The sequence below is a fragment of the Herpailurus yagouaroundi genome, unplaced genomic scaffold (assembly GCF_014898765.1).
Source record: "Herpailurus yagouaroundi ecotype Mexico unplaced genomic scaffold, PumYag 160, whole genome shotgun sequence".
Taxonomy (NCBI): domain Eukaryota; kingdom Metazoa; phylum Chordata; class Mammalia; order Carnivora; family Felidae; genus Herpailurus; species Herpailurus yagouaroundi.
The window spans coordinates 4,962,692-4,980,482 of record NW_024412401.1 but is presented as its reverse complement, the minus strand read 5'-3'; the positions used below and the strand labels follow the sequence as shown (position 1 = coordinate 4,980,482).

The 17,791-nt window shown below is 36.9% G+C and overlaps 1 protein-coding gene across 19 annotated transcripts in view; it reads left to right on the top strand.

Moving 5' to 3' along the window:
* BNC2 (basonuclin zinc finger protein 2) overlaps positions 1-17,791 on the top strand; it is a 439,476-nt gene that overhangs the window by 244,819 nt on the left and 176,866 nt on the right. The gene's annotated exons all lie outside the window — the stretch shown is intronic.

Sequence of the window (17,791 nt, the reverse complement as noted above, 5' to 3'; positions counted from 1 at the left end):
TGACATGGTAGATGTTCAATTAAAAATTTTTTGAATTGCTTCCCTTCTAAAAAGTTAGGAATTTTGGTGATTCAATTAAATGTGCTGCCATGTCAGTAGATGAACATTTTTGCTGATAAATCATTGTTTCTTCTTTCCTGAAAGTCAGTTGAGTTTTGAAAGAGAACCTCTTTCTTGAAAGCTTCAAAACTAAATAAGCTTGCAACTATTGTTCTTTACCTTTGAGACTAGTCAGCTATCAACTGTAGAAGGCATTGAATTACAGCCTCCTAAAGTACCAGCTGAATTAATTGTTTTTTTAAGAATGCATAACTTAAGTATTCGAATAGTCAAGGCTCATGTAGAAAGGCTCATCCTTTCTCCACCCCATGTTCTCACTCCTTGCTTCAACTTGACCTTTGATTTGTAGTTTTGGAAGAATTTGTGTAGGGTTTATGAAGTACTGTAATGTGAGGTTCTCCTCCTTTTTGAGATTGAAATTTACAGAACTTTCCTACTGATTGCATTCTGTAAATAAGGAGAGCCCTCTGAACATTATACTGGATGTCATGTCCCAAGTCCACTGCCATGTTCCCCTCCTGCTGGATCATCCCATGAACAGACTATGATAATGAGAAAGTTCATCTCAAAGGAAGCTTTCTCTGTTACTATAGAATGAACCAAAATCTATGTAGAATATCTTGGGTGCTTAACTTTGGCCAGAGAAAGAAGTTGTTAAATGCAATCTGAACATTTTAGGCATGCCCCAGCTCAGAGAACAAGGCCAGATGGTCTGGTTTAAATCACAGAAACAGTGTGTCTAACCAGCAGACCCTAGCCATAGAGGTCATAAGGCAGGGAAGGATTGGTCTTGATGGTCCCCAAGGCATTGGCCTCACTGATAGTGTAGTGCTACACTGAGTACGGGATTGGGGATGATTGATAAGATTCCCATAAGCAGGCCTGGCTAGAAGGGTGCCTGTCTTAAAAGTTGGTAGTCCTAAAAATTGCTTTTGGTCACTGTAAAATGACACTTCACTTTAGAGATTAGTTCAGGAATGGTTTTATTGGCATTACTGGGAAAGGGTAGCATGTCCTAATGACAAAAAGTATGGACCCCAGAGTCAGGCTGTTTAAGTTTGATTTCATTTGTACTAGCCGTGAGGCATTCTATGGTTACTGAATTCTCTGTCCCCCAGGCTCCTCGTCTGTGAAATGGGCATTATAATACCTATGTCCTACATAGTTGAAATAAATTGTGAGGATTGAATGAATTTATAATGCCTGAAACAGTACCTGAAATATGACAAGTACTATGTATATGTGTAAGTTTTAAAATAAAACTGAATGCTGAGAACTTTTAGTGCTTCAGAGAACCATCAGTAAAACCCTGGAACCTGGCCCTTCATTAACTGAAAGGTTTTAGTAATCTTTGTGCCTGCCACAAAGACCATACATATGTGCTGTGTACTCAGAAGCTCCTATAGATAACCCCACAGTTTTGTCATTCATCCATAGGTAAAACCTGGAGGGGATGGTTCTAAAACTCTTTGTGGGATTCCCTTGGGTGAGAGTGGGCTGAGTAAAACCCACTTTGATCTAGAAATAGGGCTGTTTTCATAATCCTTTTTATATTGTTCTACTTTGCTTTCTTTGGGTAATGCATTCTTTCTGAAGCATAATATAATTTGTCCTAGAATGATGCTTTTTAGTTGCATTTTTTAAAGCCCAAAATGTTTTAACTTTCAGTTTGCATCTTGCAAAGAAGCTATATTTGACCATCAATTTTGGTCCAAAAATCAAGCGAGTCTTTGTTTTTTATTGTTTATGTATTTTTAGGTTTTGCTTATTAATCCTCAAAACATTTAGATGTGTTACATTTTCTTTCCATTTTGGTTATAGAATAAGTAATCTCATTTCCACTGCAGTGCCAAGGTTAAAATGAACTTGAAGATAGACCATGAAATTTACATTTATCAAGGATCATCATGACCCCATATTCATTTTCATATTCTTAAATTCTTAATTTTCATATTCTTAAATATATGGTTGTCTGAATAGGTACTACAGATGTGCCAACACTATGATTTAAGCCTTTCACAAGTACCTGTTGTCATTCACATAACTGGGCATTATGTTATTTGTGGCAACTGTTTACTATATGGTTACTCAGAAATCTAATAATACTTGCATAAATGGCAGTGGGGACAAAATAATTCAAATCAGGAGGAAAGCATACTATGAATTGCTAGGGAGAACCGCTGAAAATTCCCACATGTGCCCAAGAAGTCATGCTCAGTATAGTCGTGGAAACATTAAGTGGACATGGTTGCCAGATTTGCCAACTTAATTGGAGTTATCTTGGTATAATACAGTTGGACAGATGTGACTATTGAGCTCATCAGACTTGGTTTTGAATTCCACTTTTTTCATTGACTAACTGTGAGGCCTTGGCCGAACCATTTAATTTCTTTGACCTTTAATTTCCTTATCTGTAAAATGGAGATGATAATAGGACCTATCTTGTTCAGTCATCATGAAAGCTAATTCATGTATGTTAAAGTATTTACATGAGTATAAAATGTTTAGCCTAGTGCTTGACCCATAGCAAGAGCTTCAGAAATAACTCTTAAGATTGCGAGTTTTTGGAATTTTGAGACCCGCTAACTTACTTGCTATATTGAAAGTAGGCTGTGTATTGTCACTCTTGGTACGTGTCATTCCTGTGCCCAGCAGCAAATATTGCCTGGCTTGGGGCACCACTCTGTATCCACAGAGCTTTGTTTGAGGGTGGGAAGAATTTATTTTTTAACTCCATAAATTAGGGTAGTAAAGCCATTTACCTTGATAACGTTGAGTTCTTTGGATTTTTCCTTTAGGAAAAAATAATTTTTCCAAGTGGTTTTGTTAGCTTTTTAAAATTAAAGTTGTCACAGTGAACTGAATTTGGTCCTGAAACATACATATATTGATTGCCTACTGTATGCTGGGCACTATGCTAAAGTTTGGGAAACTGAGATGAGGAAGACACTATCTTTGCCAATAAGTTCATACATTAATATTCTGGAAAGAGATCCAAGTTTTGGCAAATGGCCAACAATTTTTATTACAGTTTCATTCATTGAAATCCCACGTGTGTGTGTGTGTGTGTGCCCCCAATATTTTTTTCTCAGTTTGTGACAGTCAAATTTAACATGGTTTCACTTCCAAACATATATATACTTTTATTATTATTATTGTTGTTGTTGTTGTTATTGTTATGACCACTGTAATTTGGGTTTGAGCCTCATTTTGTTAGCTTTGGCTCTGGAGGCACATGAACCAGGAATCTGGATTTATTTTCATTAGTCTTTTCTTTCTTTGGGGGCATTTTTCCATAAGGTACTACCCCTCTCCCTTTTGTGGCTATTACTTTTTTGTTGTTGTTAAGCTACATGTCACATGATATCATCTAGACAATTTGAAATACACAGTCTGTCTGGAATCTGAGACAACTCAGAAAATTTTGCAATCCTTCCTGACACGTCCAATGACAAGCATACTTGTCACCTTTCCTTCTTGGAAATCCCAGGGAATTATAGTTTGCTGTCTTGGTTACCAGGAATTTCTCACATAAAATTGAATTGATGGTTGGATATTTAGGGATGTAGGGGATCTTAAACCATGGTGAGAAGCCTAGGAGCCTCCCCCTTAACACTTGTCCATTGTCACTTAAGTAAAAGGTGGCAAGCAGTACTGCTTGAACAGAATACAGGGAGTTAAAAAACAGAAGGTAAAAGCTCATCTCCTTTTCCAGAAGAGCTGTGTGTGTTGTTTTTGTTATAAATACCTGTTCTGAGGAGTCTGAGTAGTTGCAGTGGAATGCTCCACACCCTGCTGCCACTACTGATTTTGAACAACATATGGCATCTGGGGCTGCCTTTCTCTTTGATTTCATTTTTCTTTTAAGCTTAAAGTTTGCTAAAGGAACATTTTTTCTGGGTTGCACACATGTAATGGAACCTTCTCTTGGCCTTCGAGGCACACTGTCAACATAATGGTCAGAGAGTTTGTAGGTTTCTAATTATTTCTTTAATGTAGTATATTTTTCTTTATGGCATGTTCTGCATTCTGAAATTATAAAAGTACATATATTCTTACTTAAACTGGAACAATAGATGTACAGTTCTACTAATTGTGGTAGTATTCATATGCTAGGAAATTCTCAATATTCCCTGTGGTTCAGAGTTTTAATATAAATTTTGCTGGCTATCTCCTGTTTTGGTGTGAATTTGTTTTTGACGCTATCTGTATAACCTTATGCTCTTAGAGACTCTCTTTTCTAAAATGCCCATGGTCTGTGAGCAAGCCCATGCTGTCTTACAGCCATTAGCAGGACTCGTCCATCTTCTTGGCTGATCTTTTTTCCCCACGTTGGCTTGTTGAATTCAGTTAAATAGCTTTTTCATGGTGCTGACGGCCCAGTACTGTGTTAGGTGTGGGGGGTGATGCCAAGTCAAACAAGACATGGTCTCTGACCTTGAGGACCTTCGAGTCCAGTGCCTCTTGAAAGCCTATCCATCTTCTAAACCACCTCCTTCACTAAGCCTTTTCTCATTACCTCAGAAGAAGTAGTCTCTCTCCCCTGAACCCTAAAGCATTTTGTTTATGCCTCTCTTGTCACATTGATCACATTCTACTTTATAGTATAGTTATTTGTGGTCAGGATTATCTCCCTACTCAGTTGTAAATTCCTTGAGGACATATTTATGTTTACAGGTCAGAGTTTAGAATTCTGTTTTCCGCATAGTAGGTGTTTGATAAATATTTAGTGAATCAACGGAGCCATGAGAATAGAAGTACTTGCTAAGAATTGGTGAGTGGATTTCCTCATATTTTAATATTTGGTACTTATTCAGCACAGTTGAGGGAATTTAATTTTCAAGTCTTAGTGTGATAAAAGGAAGGTGAAGAGAAATACAAATGCCTAGTTCTGTACCTTTGATAAGAGAAAGGTGGCTGGGGAAGGGGTGGGGGTATGAGACTGTTGAATGTGTACAGTATTATATCATGAGGCAGATACTTAATTTCAGGAAACAGCCTAATGAATATGAACACTTGGAAAATTAGTTGTCCATTTCATTAATTGTTTATTTGTGAATGAACGGGGCTAGTCAGCTTGGACGATTGCTTGGTTTCTGGAAATCGGTATACTAAACTATCTCCAGATGTCGGGAGTAAGAATGACATCCACATTTTATTGCGTGTAACACTTTGCACAGTTCACAATTTGAGCTTTTTTTTTTTTTTTTTTTTTGCTTCTGTTTCTAGCACTTCATTTTATTTTAGTGTTAGATCCCTGTACTCTTTTTCACCTCCTGCAAATTAACTATTAAAATAATTAAAAGGAAACATTTGGTAATGTGCTTTCATTAGAGTTCTGTGGTCTAGTTAGAAGAAAGAGGTTAGATTATTTTTAGTATGGAGAAATTCTTTTTCTTTAACTGTTATTTCTTTGGGAGATATTTATGTGATAAATGTACATGTATGAGACTTCCAAAAACTTTCAGTTAAGTCAATAATTGTTCTTTTATTCTGCAGGTAGAATATTTAAAATTGACTTAATTGCTATTTTGTAGATTTGAAACACGCTTGGATGACATAGCTTCACAGTGCTGCTCTTACATGTTATTCTTTATTGAGTAAATGCAAACAGACTGAAGACTTCTTGCCTTAATAAATTATGAAGTGAGACTTTATTCACCTTGAAAATTTTTTTGGCTCTTTATGCAATTATTTAAACAATAACGCTGATATCATGTGCTTGTCTTACTTCCTCACCGTCCCTGCAGCAAGTGTCCTAAATCCCCTGCTTAGAAGCTGCTTGGGAACCTGGGTTTTGATGGATAACCACTCAAAAATAACATTAGATCGATGTCTAGGTTTAGATTTTTAAATGTCACTTAAAAATGGCATTTGTGCCATAGTTCACTTTACAGTTATTTTCCAGATAATTCAGAATACTAGAAAAATCCTTCTGGTCCCAGAAGAAAAAGTATACAGTGAGCCTTTCTCTTCATCTGCAGGTTGTAGAGGAAACTCTGGCTAGACCTTTTGGTGACTAATTTAAAGTATCTGGCAGGACGATTGATAGCGCCTTTTCTTTGTATTGTGACAAATATATTTCGGCTGCAGTTTATTAACATAATTCAACACAACCACAGACATATTGTACATATTAGAGCATAGAATTAGAACCATTTTTTGCACATCACAGTCTTCTCTCACTTGTACTTTTTTTTTTTTTTTGACAAGGATCTGGATAATTGCTTCAACAAATGAACTGCTGTGTTCATTCTGTTTCTATAATTTCATAAATTGTTTTCAGGCTAAAACCAAGCAAGCTTTCACTGAGTTAATATAAAGAACCACAGTGTAATTACAGGAGCTGTATTATTAAAAAGTATGACAGAAATGGCAAGCTGACAGCTACTTTCTCTTTGCTTTATGACAAAAAATTAAATATCTCTTTTAAGTGTCAGTATGCAAGAGTCTGCTCTACATACATCATCTTGAAAATGGGTATGCACTTATGACTAATTATTTTAAATATGTGCATGCTGGTGTTCCCCTGAGAAAGACGCTGTGCACTTGTGGCCTCCTGAATGTTGGCATTCTTGAACTCTGAGGCAGTGTAAGGGGAAACATTTTGGATTGGAATGCGAATTAAGTTTGCCACAGAGTATCATGATTGAGATCAGATGAAACTTTTTTCAGGTGTACATCCTGTCTTCTTCATTAATTCCATTTAAATTCTGCTGGAGAAATGGCTCAAAGATCTCTATCTCTGTTTCAGTTCACGGACCAATATAACCCTGATAAATTATTGTCATTTAAGTGTTTTGTCAGTTTCTCATGGGACTCTTACCCCTTCACTCTCATATCTGTGGTCTACTTTTTCTTCCCATACGTAAATTGTTGGGAACCTCAGATTCCTTCTGGGGATATTTAGGAAAAATGTTACTCATTGGCCATTCTTTTCAAGTCTTAGTGAATCTAATTATAGTCGTGCATCTGGCAGGCATGAAAACCATTACATGAGCAAAGAGGGCTCCCAAATGCCACTCCATGAGTGTAATTTAAAATGCTTCAGATTCAGCATATCCTTCTTCAGTTGCATTATTAGGTACATCCTCTTGTACTGTAATCCTTCTGGTTGTGGTTACATGGTGTATTCAATCCTTGCCACTCTCTTTCCCTCTCCCTCACCATTGTACTATGTGATATCTATATCGTGTTGCTAGGCTTTTCCTATAGAATTGATCGGGATATTTATTATGTTTATCTATAATATGTATGACATAGAAATAGTTTGGTATTTAGGGATAAAACAGAAGTGACTCACTTTCTTAAGAACTTGTCATTCTCAAATAAATACAACTTAAAATGAGTGGGAAGCAGGGAACAATAAAAATAAAACCAAATCTATTTGTTTTAAGTTTATTTATTTTAATAGAGACAGAGCACAAGTGGGGGAGGGACAGAGAGAGAGAATCCCAAGCAGGCTCTGCACTTGGGACTCCATCTCATGAACTGGGACATGATGACCTGAGTCAAAATCAAGATTGGACACTTATTGACTGAGCCACCCAGATGCCCCAAGCCAAACCTAGTTTTTATACCTCTCCATTCAGTCAAGACTGAGGAACCACGGGAATAGTTAGACTAGCAGGAAGGCCAAATAAGGGATTCAGGACTTAATGACGAGATGGAGGGATGAGGGATGAAGAACACCATGAAGAACAAATAACGCTGATCTTTCTGGCAGTCCTACAGAAAAGCCCTTCCCCACACTAGGCTGAATTAAGAACCAGAATAGAAATCTGCTCAATGGCATAAATTCTGTAAGTTGCATTTCCTAGCTACAACTTTAGGTGTCTAATCTTTGTAGCCGTGCATGTACATTTACTGCCTGTGACACAGGTAAAGAAATAGGAGACTACCACATTTCTCTAAAGATACAAGATTAAAGTTCAGTCTTACTCTTTGCAAGCTGTACCTAGTTTGTGCACTGATTCTGTATCCTCATATTTAGTTTGTCTTCCAGTTGCAGAGTTTTTGCCTTGGAGTAGCTCATGTTTACATTTTACCTTTATACCTTGAAGCTCCTGCTTCATCTCTCCTCAATGAAGCGGTCTCTTTTTCTCTGAGACTGGGTTTAGATATATGTTCTCCGTGTGGTATAGCACCCTATGTGTCTCCAGTGTACTTTAAATTGCTCATTTACTTACCTTACAGGCTAAGTTCCTTGAGGGCACTGTCTTACAGTATCTTTATCTGCAGTTCTGGCTCAGAGTGGGCACTTAGAAAATATTTGTTTAACTAATGATTTCACTTCTGAAACTTTTACTATAAAAGCTCTTTGAACCTATGAGTGGTAGCTGTGAAAGGCCCCCTGGGGTGCCGTCTTTTTTCCAGCCAATCCGTGATTAGAGTTAGCTGAGACTGTACATCAAACGGCATCTCATTCCATAGCCTGCACTGAGCTTTTTCATTTCACAGAACAGTGTTCTAGGCACCAAAGGAGCAAACAAAACTCTCAGTCCTTTTCTGTATAGACTAAAGTTAGGTTGATGATGTATGATATTTAGGAAGCATACGTGCATGATAAAAACTCGTACTTTGTTATATAAACCTAGAGTTTTGAGGAGATTTGGAGTATATTCCAACTCATGCGTGCCATACAGAAGTGGAAATAAAGTTTGAATTTTGCCTCTTTCGAGTTCACGTGCTAGTGGATGACAGATTTGGAAGTAATACCTCAGTTTTTTAGGTCTTCCTGACTCCCTCCTCCTGTCGGATTCTCTTTTTACCACATCAGCTTCTATATGAAGTGGTGAGGGCATACCTAAACATAAACTGCATGTCTGGATCCACACATTGTTTAGATCAGAAACATGTTTTCTTTCAATGCTTATTTTGTCTAAGATAAGGATTAGTACACATAACAATAGCTTTTATTTACCATTTATTTATGTGTCTGGCTTTGTGTGAGGCTCTTTAGACAAATTATCTGTAATATAAAAAAAAAAACCTGCATAGAAAGTAGTGTCATTCTGTTGTTACAAATGAAGAATTGGTGGCTCAGAGAAGATCAACACCTTGCACAAGGCTGCATGGTTAGTGAGGATTACCCTTTTAAGGAAAATGGAGGATAAGGGTAAATTTAGTTAATCACAAGCTTTCTGCTCTTCTCTTGCCTGCCTTCCCATGGTATGAATTAGTTGCCTCAACTTAAAGTTTTGCTCACTATAAACAGTGCTTTGTGGTCAGTCCTGGCACTGTGGCTGCCAGTCCCACCATGTGGCTTTTGGAAGCCAGGGAGTAGATAGATAATGGTAATAAGACTAAGTTGGGGGTAGCACGAACCCTGTCTTACTCATTTAAAAACTGCTTTCACACTAACCTTCCATGGGAGCCAAATTTCATTTCCTTGTTTTATGACTTTTTAAAAAGGTATCAAGTTTTGTTAATTTACAAATTAGATCACTAGCACTTGTGACCAGAATATTATGGGGCTTTCCGTATGAAAGTCTTAACTGCCTCGAAAGGGTAGGAAAACATTCCACTTGATATGAAGAAGTCTTAAAAGGAACATCAGCTGATAGTGAAAGCATCTATGTGTCATATATGAGTGCACTGTGCTGTGTTCAAGTAAATTTGTTAGCTTCTCTACATATTATTTTTAACAAGACTAGTAAGGTATGATAACAAAAATACTGTCTTATTATTATCTTTTGCCTTGAAAATGTATTCCATAAGGATATAATAAAATTACTGAGGCGCCCGTGTGGCTCAGTCAGTTAAGCACCTGACTTCGGCTCAGGTCATGATCTCGGGGTCCATGAGTTCGAGCCCCATGTTGGGCTCTGTGCTGATAGCATTTGAATTCTGTGTCTCCCTTTCTGCCCCCATGCCTCTCATGACCTCCGCTCATGCTCAGTCTCTCTCTCTCTCAGAAATAAACATTAAGAAAAAATATAATAAAATTGTTTATTTACTTCTAAGTGTAACCTTTATTACAGCTCCGTGTGTTCAGACCTGAGCCACCTATCAAACTGGAAATGGAAAAAACAAAAAAACAAAAAAAAAAAAGTTGAAACAGTTGTAACCAAGTTTAGAAGTGTGGAGTGGGTCCTGTGTTGCCTTTAAATGGCATCTCACAGGAACACTGCCCCCTTTCCTCTATATTCCTTTATTATTGTCTCCATCCCTTGGAGCATCTGGGTGGCTCAGTTGGTTAAGTGCCAACTCTTGGTTTTGGCTCAGGTGATGATCTCATGGCTGTGACGTCATGAGATTGAGCCCCACATTGGGTGTTCAATGAGTGTGGAGCTTGCTTGAGATTCTCTCTCTCCTGCTCCCTCTGCCCCTCCCCTGCTCACACGTGCATGCTCGCAATAAATAAATAAATACATACATACATAAATACATAAATAAATAAAAGTCCATCCCTCCTTATTTTCTCATTTTTTTTTACCTCTGAGGTTTTTACTTTTATCCATTTTAAAAACTGAATACCTATTTATTTCCCCCCAAATCCATTCTTCACAGTCTGCTAGAGTGATTTTTCTCTTTTAAATTATTATTATCTTTGAAGAGAATCCCTTTTAAAAATATTTTCCTCAGTTCTCTCAAATTTTGGTCTTTTGTACATTGCTTTATTCACTGTTCTAAATACACATGTAAACTAGTTTATAAGTAATCAGTTCTCTTACTTAGGACCCCAAACTTGCTCATCATTGAAGTTGGAAGCCCTCTCTTCCATTCTATGAATGGATCTTCTGAATGGCTCGTTTAAAAAAAGATCGTTCTTGAAAGGTTGGACTAACTCCTTATTAAATTTCACCCAAGTGTATCACTGTGTACCCTGAATTGTAAAAATACTAATTTTCATGGCTCCGTTCTACTCTGGCACTTTAATATACTCCTATATCATATTTTTTGAAATTCTCACTTAGGTTCCTTCTCTGACAGTAAGAAAAACTTTAATTCAATTCATCTTACATGTTAAATAAGGAAAAAAAAACTTATGTAGCACTTGATATTTCATGGTAGTCATGGGACAGAAATGAAGATTTCAAAATTTTGAGGCAGCAAGCCTAGTGGTTTAAGAGTCCAGATAGTAGACTAGATTTGGCAGGAGTCAGAATCCTGCATCAGCTTTGGGAAGGTTAGTTTTTGTCTCTGTGCTTTGTTTTTCTTACCTATAAAATATAGCGTATACCCTCCTAATAGAGGAACGTTTAGGATCAAATAAATTATTCTGTGTGGAGTGTTTAGAATAGTGCTTGGTATATGGTAAGTGCATGGGAAGTGTTGGCCAGTATTACTATCAAACTCTGTGGACAGGATATAAAAATATGCAAAGAAAATAATATATTCTTAAACACACTATTTTAAGTAGGACACTTCCTCTCTTCATTCTTATTTATTTCTAGTGAATTTGGTACTTCTTGTATTGATGGAGCCTGTTCAGCTTGTTTTAACAAAGCAGTTGAAGTCTTAAGTGTGCTGTTTTTAAAATAATGATTTGTTTTTTGACATATATGAGAGGACGTTTTATGAAGTCTGTATTGAAGGAGATATGTCCATTAAGAAAATTTATTCTCTATTTTTATAATTCCCAGGAATGAGGGGATTTGTTTGGTATAGTAACCATATTAGTTTAACTAAAACAAACACATAAAAACAGACTGACATCCAGAAATATATTTGTCTTTTGTTTTACAAGGTCTATTTGTTTATTAAGGTAAAATGCATATAATTAAAATCCACCACTTACAGTGTACAATTCAGTGGCTTTCAGAACAGTCACAATGTTGTGCAGTTATCGACGCTATCTTACAAGATCTTTTTACTTGAAAAGGATTTATATTTAAGGAAAGTCATGCAGCTTTTTAAAAATAAACATAGTAAAGTGTTTCATAAAATTAAAGCGTTAGAATACAATGAAAATTAACAGTATTGCTGCTTTTGTAAAAAATGTTTTTAAAGAAATGTACAGGTTTGGGGAGAGAAATAAAGACTGAGAGAAGTTAAGATAGAACCTAGATAGCTACTTTTAATGTTACATTTCATTGAATAAGCAAGAAAATTATTAATGCTTTTAAAATCATGAACTAATTTGAACAAGATAAAAGAAACTATTTTGTCAACATCCAACTCAAACTTGAGACCTTTAATATTATTTATATAAGATTTTATTTAGAATGCAAACTCAAAATGATTTTTGCTAGAATTTATATAACCTTTGTATCTTTTTACATTTGATTTGAGTAAGGAAAAATTAACAATTTGTATGAAAATTTTAAACATGTTATAGTCACAGAATAGTTCGTACAAGATATTTTATAGGACATCTAATTTGTTGGAGCTTGAGAGAAAGGTTTTTAAGAAAACCTAAACAAAAGAATTTTAAAGAAAAAAATTACATCTTTTAATGCTTTAAGAAACTCAGCTGAGATTATGAGCAGGAACACTAATGGGAGATTTGAGGTATTGGCTATGAAGCTCACTTCAGATATTACCGAATAACCTCATGTTATTGCCAGATGTCATAGTACTTCCATCCTCTTATATTCTTTTGTCCACACTGAAGCATCTTGAACAAAAGAGGATGTTCTGGTTATTTGCTATCTCTATTATAAAAAAATGTTTGAGATCTGCTTATTGCTGATAATATTTATTTGTACTATGGATACTTAATGTTTCCAAATGATACCCTTCAACCAAGCAATTCTGTACATGCACAACAGAGTATGACTTTTAAAGTAGACTGTACAAGACAAACCTGACTGTTAAATGTTTGACAAGTATTTACATGGGTAGTATTTAATAAATTTACATTTGTTTTTATTTTTAAAAAAATTTTTTTCAACTTTTTGTATTTATTTTTGGGACAGAGAGAGACAGAGCATGAACGGGGGAGGGGCAGAGAGAGAGGGAGACACAGAATCCGAAACAGGCTCCAGGCTCCGAGCCATCAGCCCAGAGCCCGACGCGGGGCTCGAACTCACGGACCACGAGATCGTGACCTGGCTGAAGTCGGACGCTTAACCGACTGCGCCACCCAGGCGCCCCTACATTTGTTTTTAAATTCACATTTTAAAGAATATGAAATTAAAAATTGTTAACAGATTGCAAGTTTTCTTCTATGATACTAGCATTCTGTCTGATGCTGAGGGGAAGTAAATTTTACTTTTAGCCCTGTCACAACCCACGCACCTGGATATAGTGCTGGATTAGAGCCTCAGTCTTGACTTTGCACTGAAAGTGGGAACATTCCTGTTTGCAATGCCTGATTTCATCCTTTCCTTGACTAAGGAGTAGGATTGCTTTTGCTTCTTGATTTAATCAAATCTAATACTAGTTGGACAATTGGAGGCATAAAGGGCAACCATCAACAGCTTTCAAAACATAGAATGCTATTCCAAAATGATATTCCAGTAATGAAATTTATTAGTGCTTCCCAAAAGGTTTAGTGGGTGACCCATAGAATGCTCTTAATACATGCAGTGAGGCAGCTCCTTCTATTTCTAAAGTTCATCATTTTGTTAGTTAATATTATATATCATAATACTATAGGGAGTGAAGGAATAAGATAGAGGAGAGAAGGAGTTGAAATGAAGATTGGGAAGCATTAAATGATAAAAATCCACCTTCCTGGATGCAGTTAATACAGAAATGTAAAAATGTTCCCATCTGTCTAAGCCATCATTTCTGATGTAGTCCCTGGAGGAAGTGGCTGAAAAGTCATTTCCACCTAATGGGTTGTTAGGTTGCTTCTGTACAGTAAGTTGGTGGTTGCAGCCCACTTCCTCTAAGACAAAGGACTGTGTCTCTAAAACCCCATCACAACTGACACTAATTGGCATTGCTGTCGGCCCCGAGCTGTGAAAGCAGGCCTGCGTGGGCATACAGTGGGGCGCGCTGGTGTGTGTGTGGCACCAAGGGGAGGACTTTTTCTCAGATTTTGCTAGTGGGTACATATATTCTGCTTTTACTTTTCTGACCCCTGTTCTGGCAGCTTATATCATCTTCAGCATTGTTATTTGACCTGGGGAAAAATTCGATGAAAGGCCCTTTGCTGAGCACTGTGTCATTGGAAGGTATCCTCACCTTTTATAGTGTTGGGGCTTCCAAATGCTATCACTTATGTGTGAAAATCTCTCTATTAAGTAATTAAAATTATCCGTAGTAAACATAGTTAATAAACAGACCACCTTTTACCTCATATTTTTATGCATCTAATAAACTAACATTTTTGTTTTCTCATTTTCTTAAATGAGGAGCCAGAAGAGGGCATATCAGTCTTTCAAAAATCAGTTTGGGAGCCATTTGGCCCAATTCACTTACAATTACTGTAAATTAGGAGAGGAACCTGCTTTGTATTCATAAAGGTCTGGAGCCGAAAGATTCAGTTGCTGCAAGGGGTTTGGAATGACCAAAAAAAAAAAAAAAAAAAAAAAAAAAAAAAAAAAAAAAGAAAGAAAGAAAGAAATGAAAGCAGATTAGCACCCTATCCTTAGACATTTTTAAGTATGTCAAAACTTGATTGCTGTATGTGTTCCAGACTTTGATGATCATGTACAAGGGAGGGGCCTGGGAAGCGTAGAGAAGCATAACTGAGCAGTTATATTGGAGGGGCACTTTCCTATACATTACTTTTCAAAATGTGCAGATATTACCTGACTTCCATTTATAGTGAAGTGAACTGCAGTCATTGCCAGTTGTAGGCAAACTCTCTTTCTTAAATGCATATTGAAAAATTGGTGAGTGGTGGCGGGAGGAAGGGAATTACTAAGGGAATTGATTAGTCATATGAATCATTCATGTCTCTTCCCTGCATCCATTTAAAATGCAAACGGATAGCCATTTAGGCACCCAGACCCTGGCCCTTTTGTAGCTTTCTCTTTCCCCCTCCATCAGTTTCAGGCTCAGGGGTATGTAGTGGGATCTTGCTTCAACAGTTGGCTTGGACCACAGCTCCCTGTGAAAGGCTCTGCTTTCTAACATTGGAAAAGCTCATGAGGACTTCCTCAGGAAACTGCTTAACTTCTCTCACAGTATCCAGAGGGATGTGAAACAAGTTTGGGGTTTCCCTTGGCCCCTGAAGTCCTTCAAGCAGAGAGTCACCTTGCATTTATGTCATTTATTTAGTTCTCAGCATGGTTCCATGCCTGTTTTGGGCACCATACTAATATAGACTGTTACAGGGCTGAAACTAGGATGAGGCCACTGAGGTGCCAAGCGTGCAAAATTCTAAGGGTGCACAATCCTCTCAGGATTGTGCTTCGTTGAGATGCTGATTCATTAATTCTGGAGTGTGGTCCTGGCAGCCTGTACTTCCGCAGAGTGCTATGGATGATTCTTACAGTATCTGTTCTGTTTTATATCTAATAGATAAGGTCTTTGTTTTGCTTTGTTTTTTAAAGAGGTGGAAGCATTTGGCTAACAGCAAAAGAGGATGGAGATAGTACTCAGAAACTTTTCTCAACACATTGATAAATCTCACATTCATTATACAGACTCCCCTTGCTTTATCTATAGTGTCTAAATAATAAAAGAAAAGATGCACCTACACTATTTTCTGTGATTCCAAATGAAAGCAAGAAGTAGTTTCACATTGGAGGTATTATTAGCACACATTTTACACTTCTCACCCCCTGTCCACTTTATATTCTTTGTTGTCTCAAAAAGGTAACATACCTGACACCTGTGCAGAGTCTTAAGTTATTAACTCTTCCCATATAATCTAATAGCCTCATGCACAAACAAGCTTTAGTAGCTGATACAACACTACCACTTTATCCCACTTTTGGCACCAGAGGATTTTTCCTCATCCTCATTAACTTTTTAAAATCAAGCAAGATTAGTTTGGGGGAATAAATCTCTATTTTTTAATGTTTTGTTTTATTTATTTAGAGAGTGAGTGAGTGCTCATGAGTGGGGGAGGGGCAGAGAAAGAGGGAGAGAGAATACCAAGCAGGCTTCATGCTCAGCGCAGAGGCCAACATGGGGCTCGATCTCATAGCTGTGAGATCATGACCTGAGCTGAAATCAAGAGTGAGATGACCAATCAACTGAGCCACCCAGGCACCCTGAGAAATCTCTGTTTCAATGAATTGACAGAATCAAAAATTTTTGCATGGAAGTAAATATTGAAAATGTTTTGGCAGTTAAAATATGGCTAAATAAGCATTATGTAGTCTAACTCTAAAATTTGTTAATATCTAGATAAAATGTAAAAAGTTGAATCTATCTGTAGAGTAGTAGTCTAAAGGAAAACAATACTGTGCACATACCTACCAATTTAAAATTCTATCACTCCTACTTTACTTATATCCAAGGCATATCATCTGGTAGCTGTGCTTTGTTGTTAACTTGAACACAGGTAATATATTTTACAATTAAAATAATAGCCTCAGATTTACTGGATATGATCAAACACAAAATATTAAAACATGTTCACTGCCAGTTCTGTGGATATTCAGATAATATTTCAGTTAAATCATATGAATTGTGCTTTCTTGATCTATTTATGGTTCACCCAAGTGGAATGGACTAATTGTCCAAATAGTGTAGGAAATAGTTACCTTATAATACTGTGAAGTACTTGGCAGAAATATAGTTTATACTCTGTTTTCTTAGGTTCTGTTTGTTTTTGTTTGGCAGTGATGTCCAGTTTCATGAACAGCAATGTCTGTGGTCTGTGGTCATCTACTTACGGTCCCTCTGGAATTATTCAAAATACATAATGTAGGCTAGGCATAGGCTTTTGATATATTAGGGTTCTGAATGTGGGTGACTGATAAATGTAGTAAAACTTTATTGGTTGCTACTGTCTTCCTTTATCATTCTTTGTAGACCACCAAAGCTAGTTTGTGTGTATTTGATCATCCAATAATGTATTCACTTGTCTAAGGGTACTCATAGTGAAGAGGTGGAGACACCATAACATATGGAAATACCTTCTGAATCAGTAAAGAAAAATTGAAATGTATCAAAGTGTTAAACATCTTAATATATTACCTCTTTTTCATGTATTGCTTACATATTAACCAGTAGCCTGTAATACTCTGAGCATTTCATTCCTTTCCAGAGCAAGAGCACAGATTGAGAAGGTTTCATCTGTGCAGGGAATTCAAATTGACTCCCTCACCCTACTTTTCACCTTTACTGGAAGACAAATCGAGGGAGGTGTTCATTTGGAGATGTTAAATGGGTGTGTGTGTGTGTGTGTGTGTGTGTGTGTGTGTGCGTGCGCGCGCCTGTCATTGAAGGGCAGTTGTATGTAGGCTTTCGTTGACAGCTATCACTGCATCTTGCAGCAAGGGAATTAGAATTTTCAATTTATACTTCTTATTCTTCGACCCTAAGAAAGTTGTAAATTACTACAGCACAACTTATGATTTAACCCTTCAAATCATTTGAATATGGTTGATGTTAAACTCCTATCCCTGATCACTTTGCATTCAGAATTTAGTTGGGAGGGAGCAGATGATATGTTGGTGTTTCACAACTTCTGGCCTTGTCTTTGGAGTAACAGAGTTTTAGCACATGAAAGCACAAATGCTTCATGTGGACAGATCACATACATTTTAGAAGTGTTGCTCTTTAATGCTCAGTTGTGTTTGCATAGTGTGAATCGATTCTTCAGAGGCTGAAGTTTTACATGTAGCTGTCCTTGAGGCATACTCCTATTAATTTATTCATATTAAAGCCACAACATGATATTTTTAGTAACACTTGGATCAAGGAAGAACAGGGG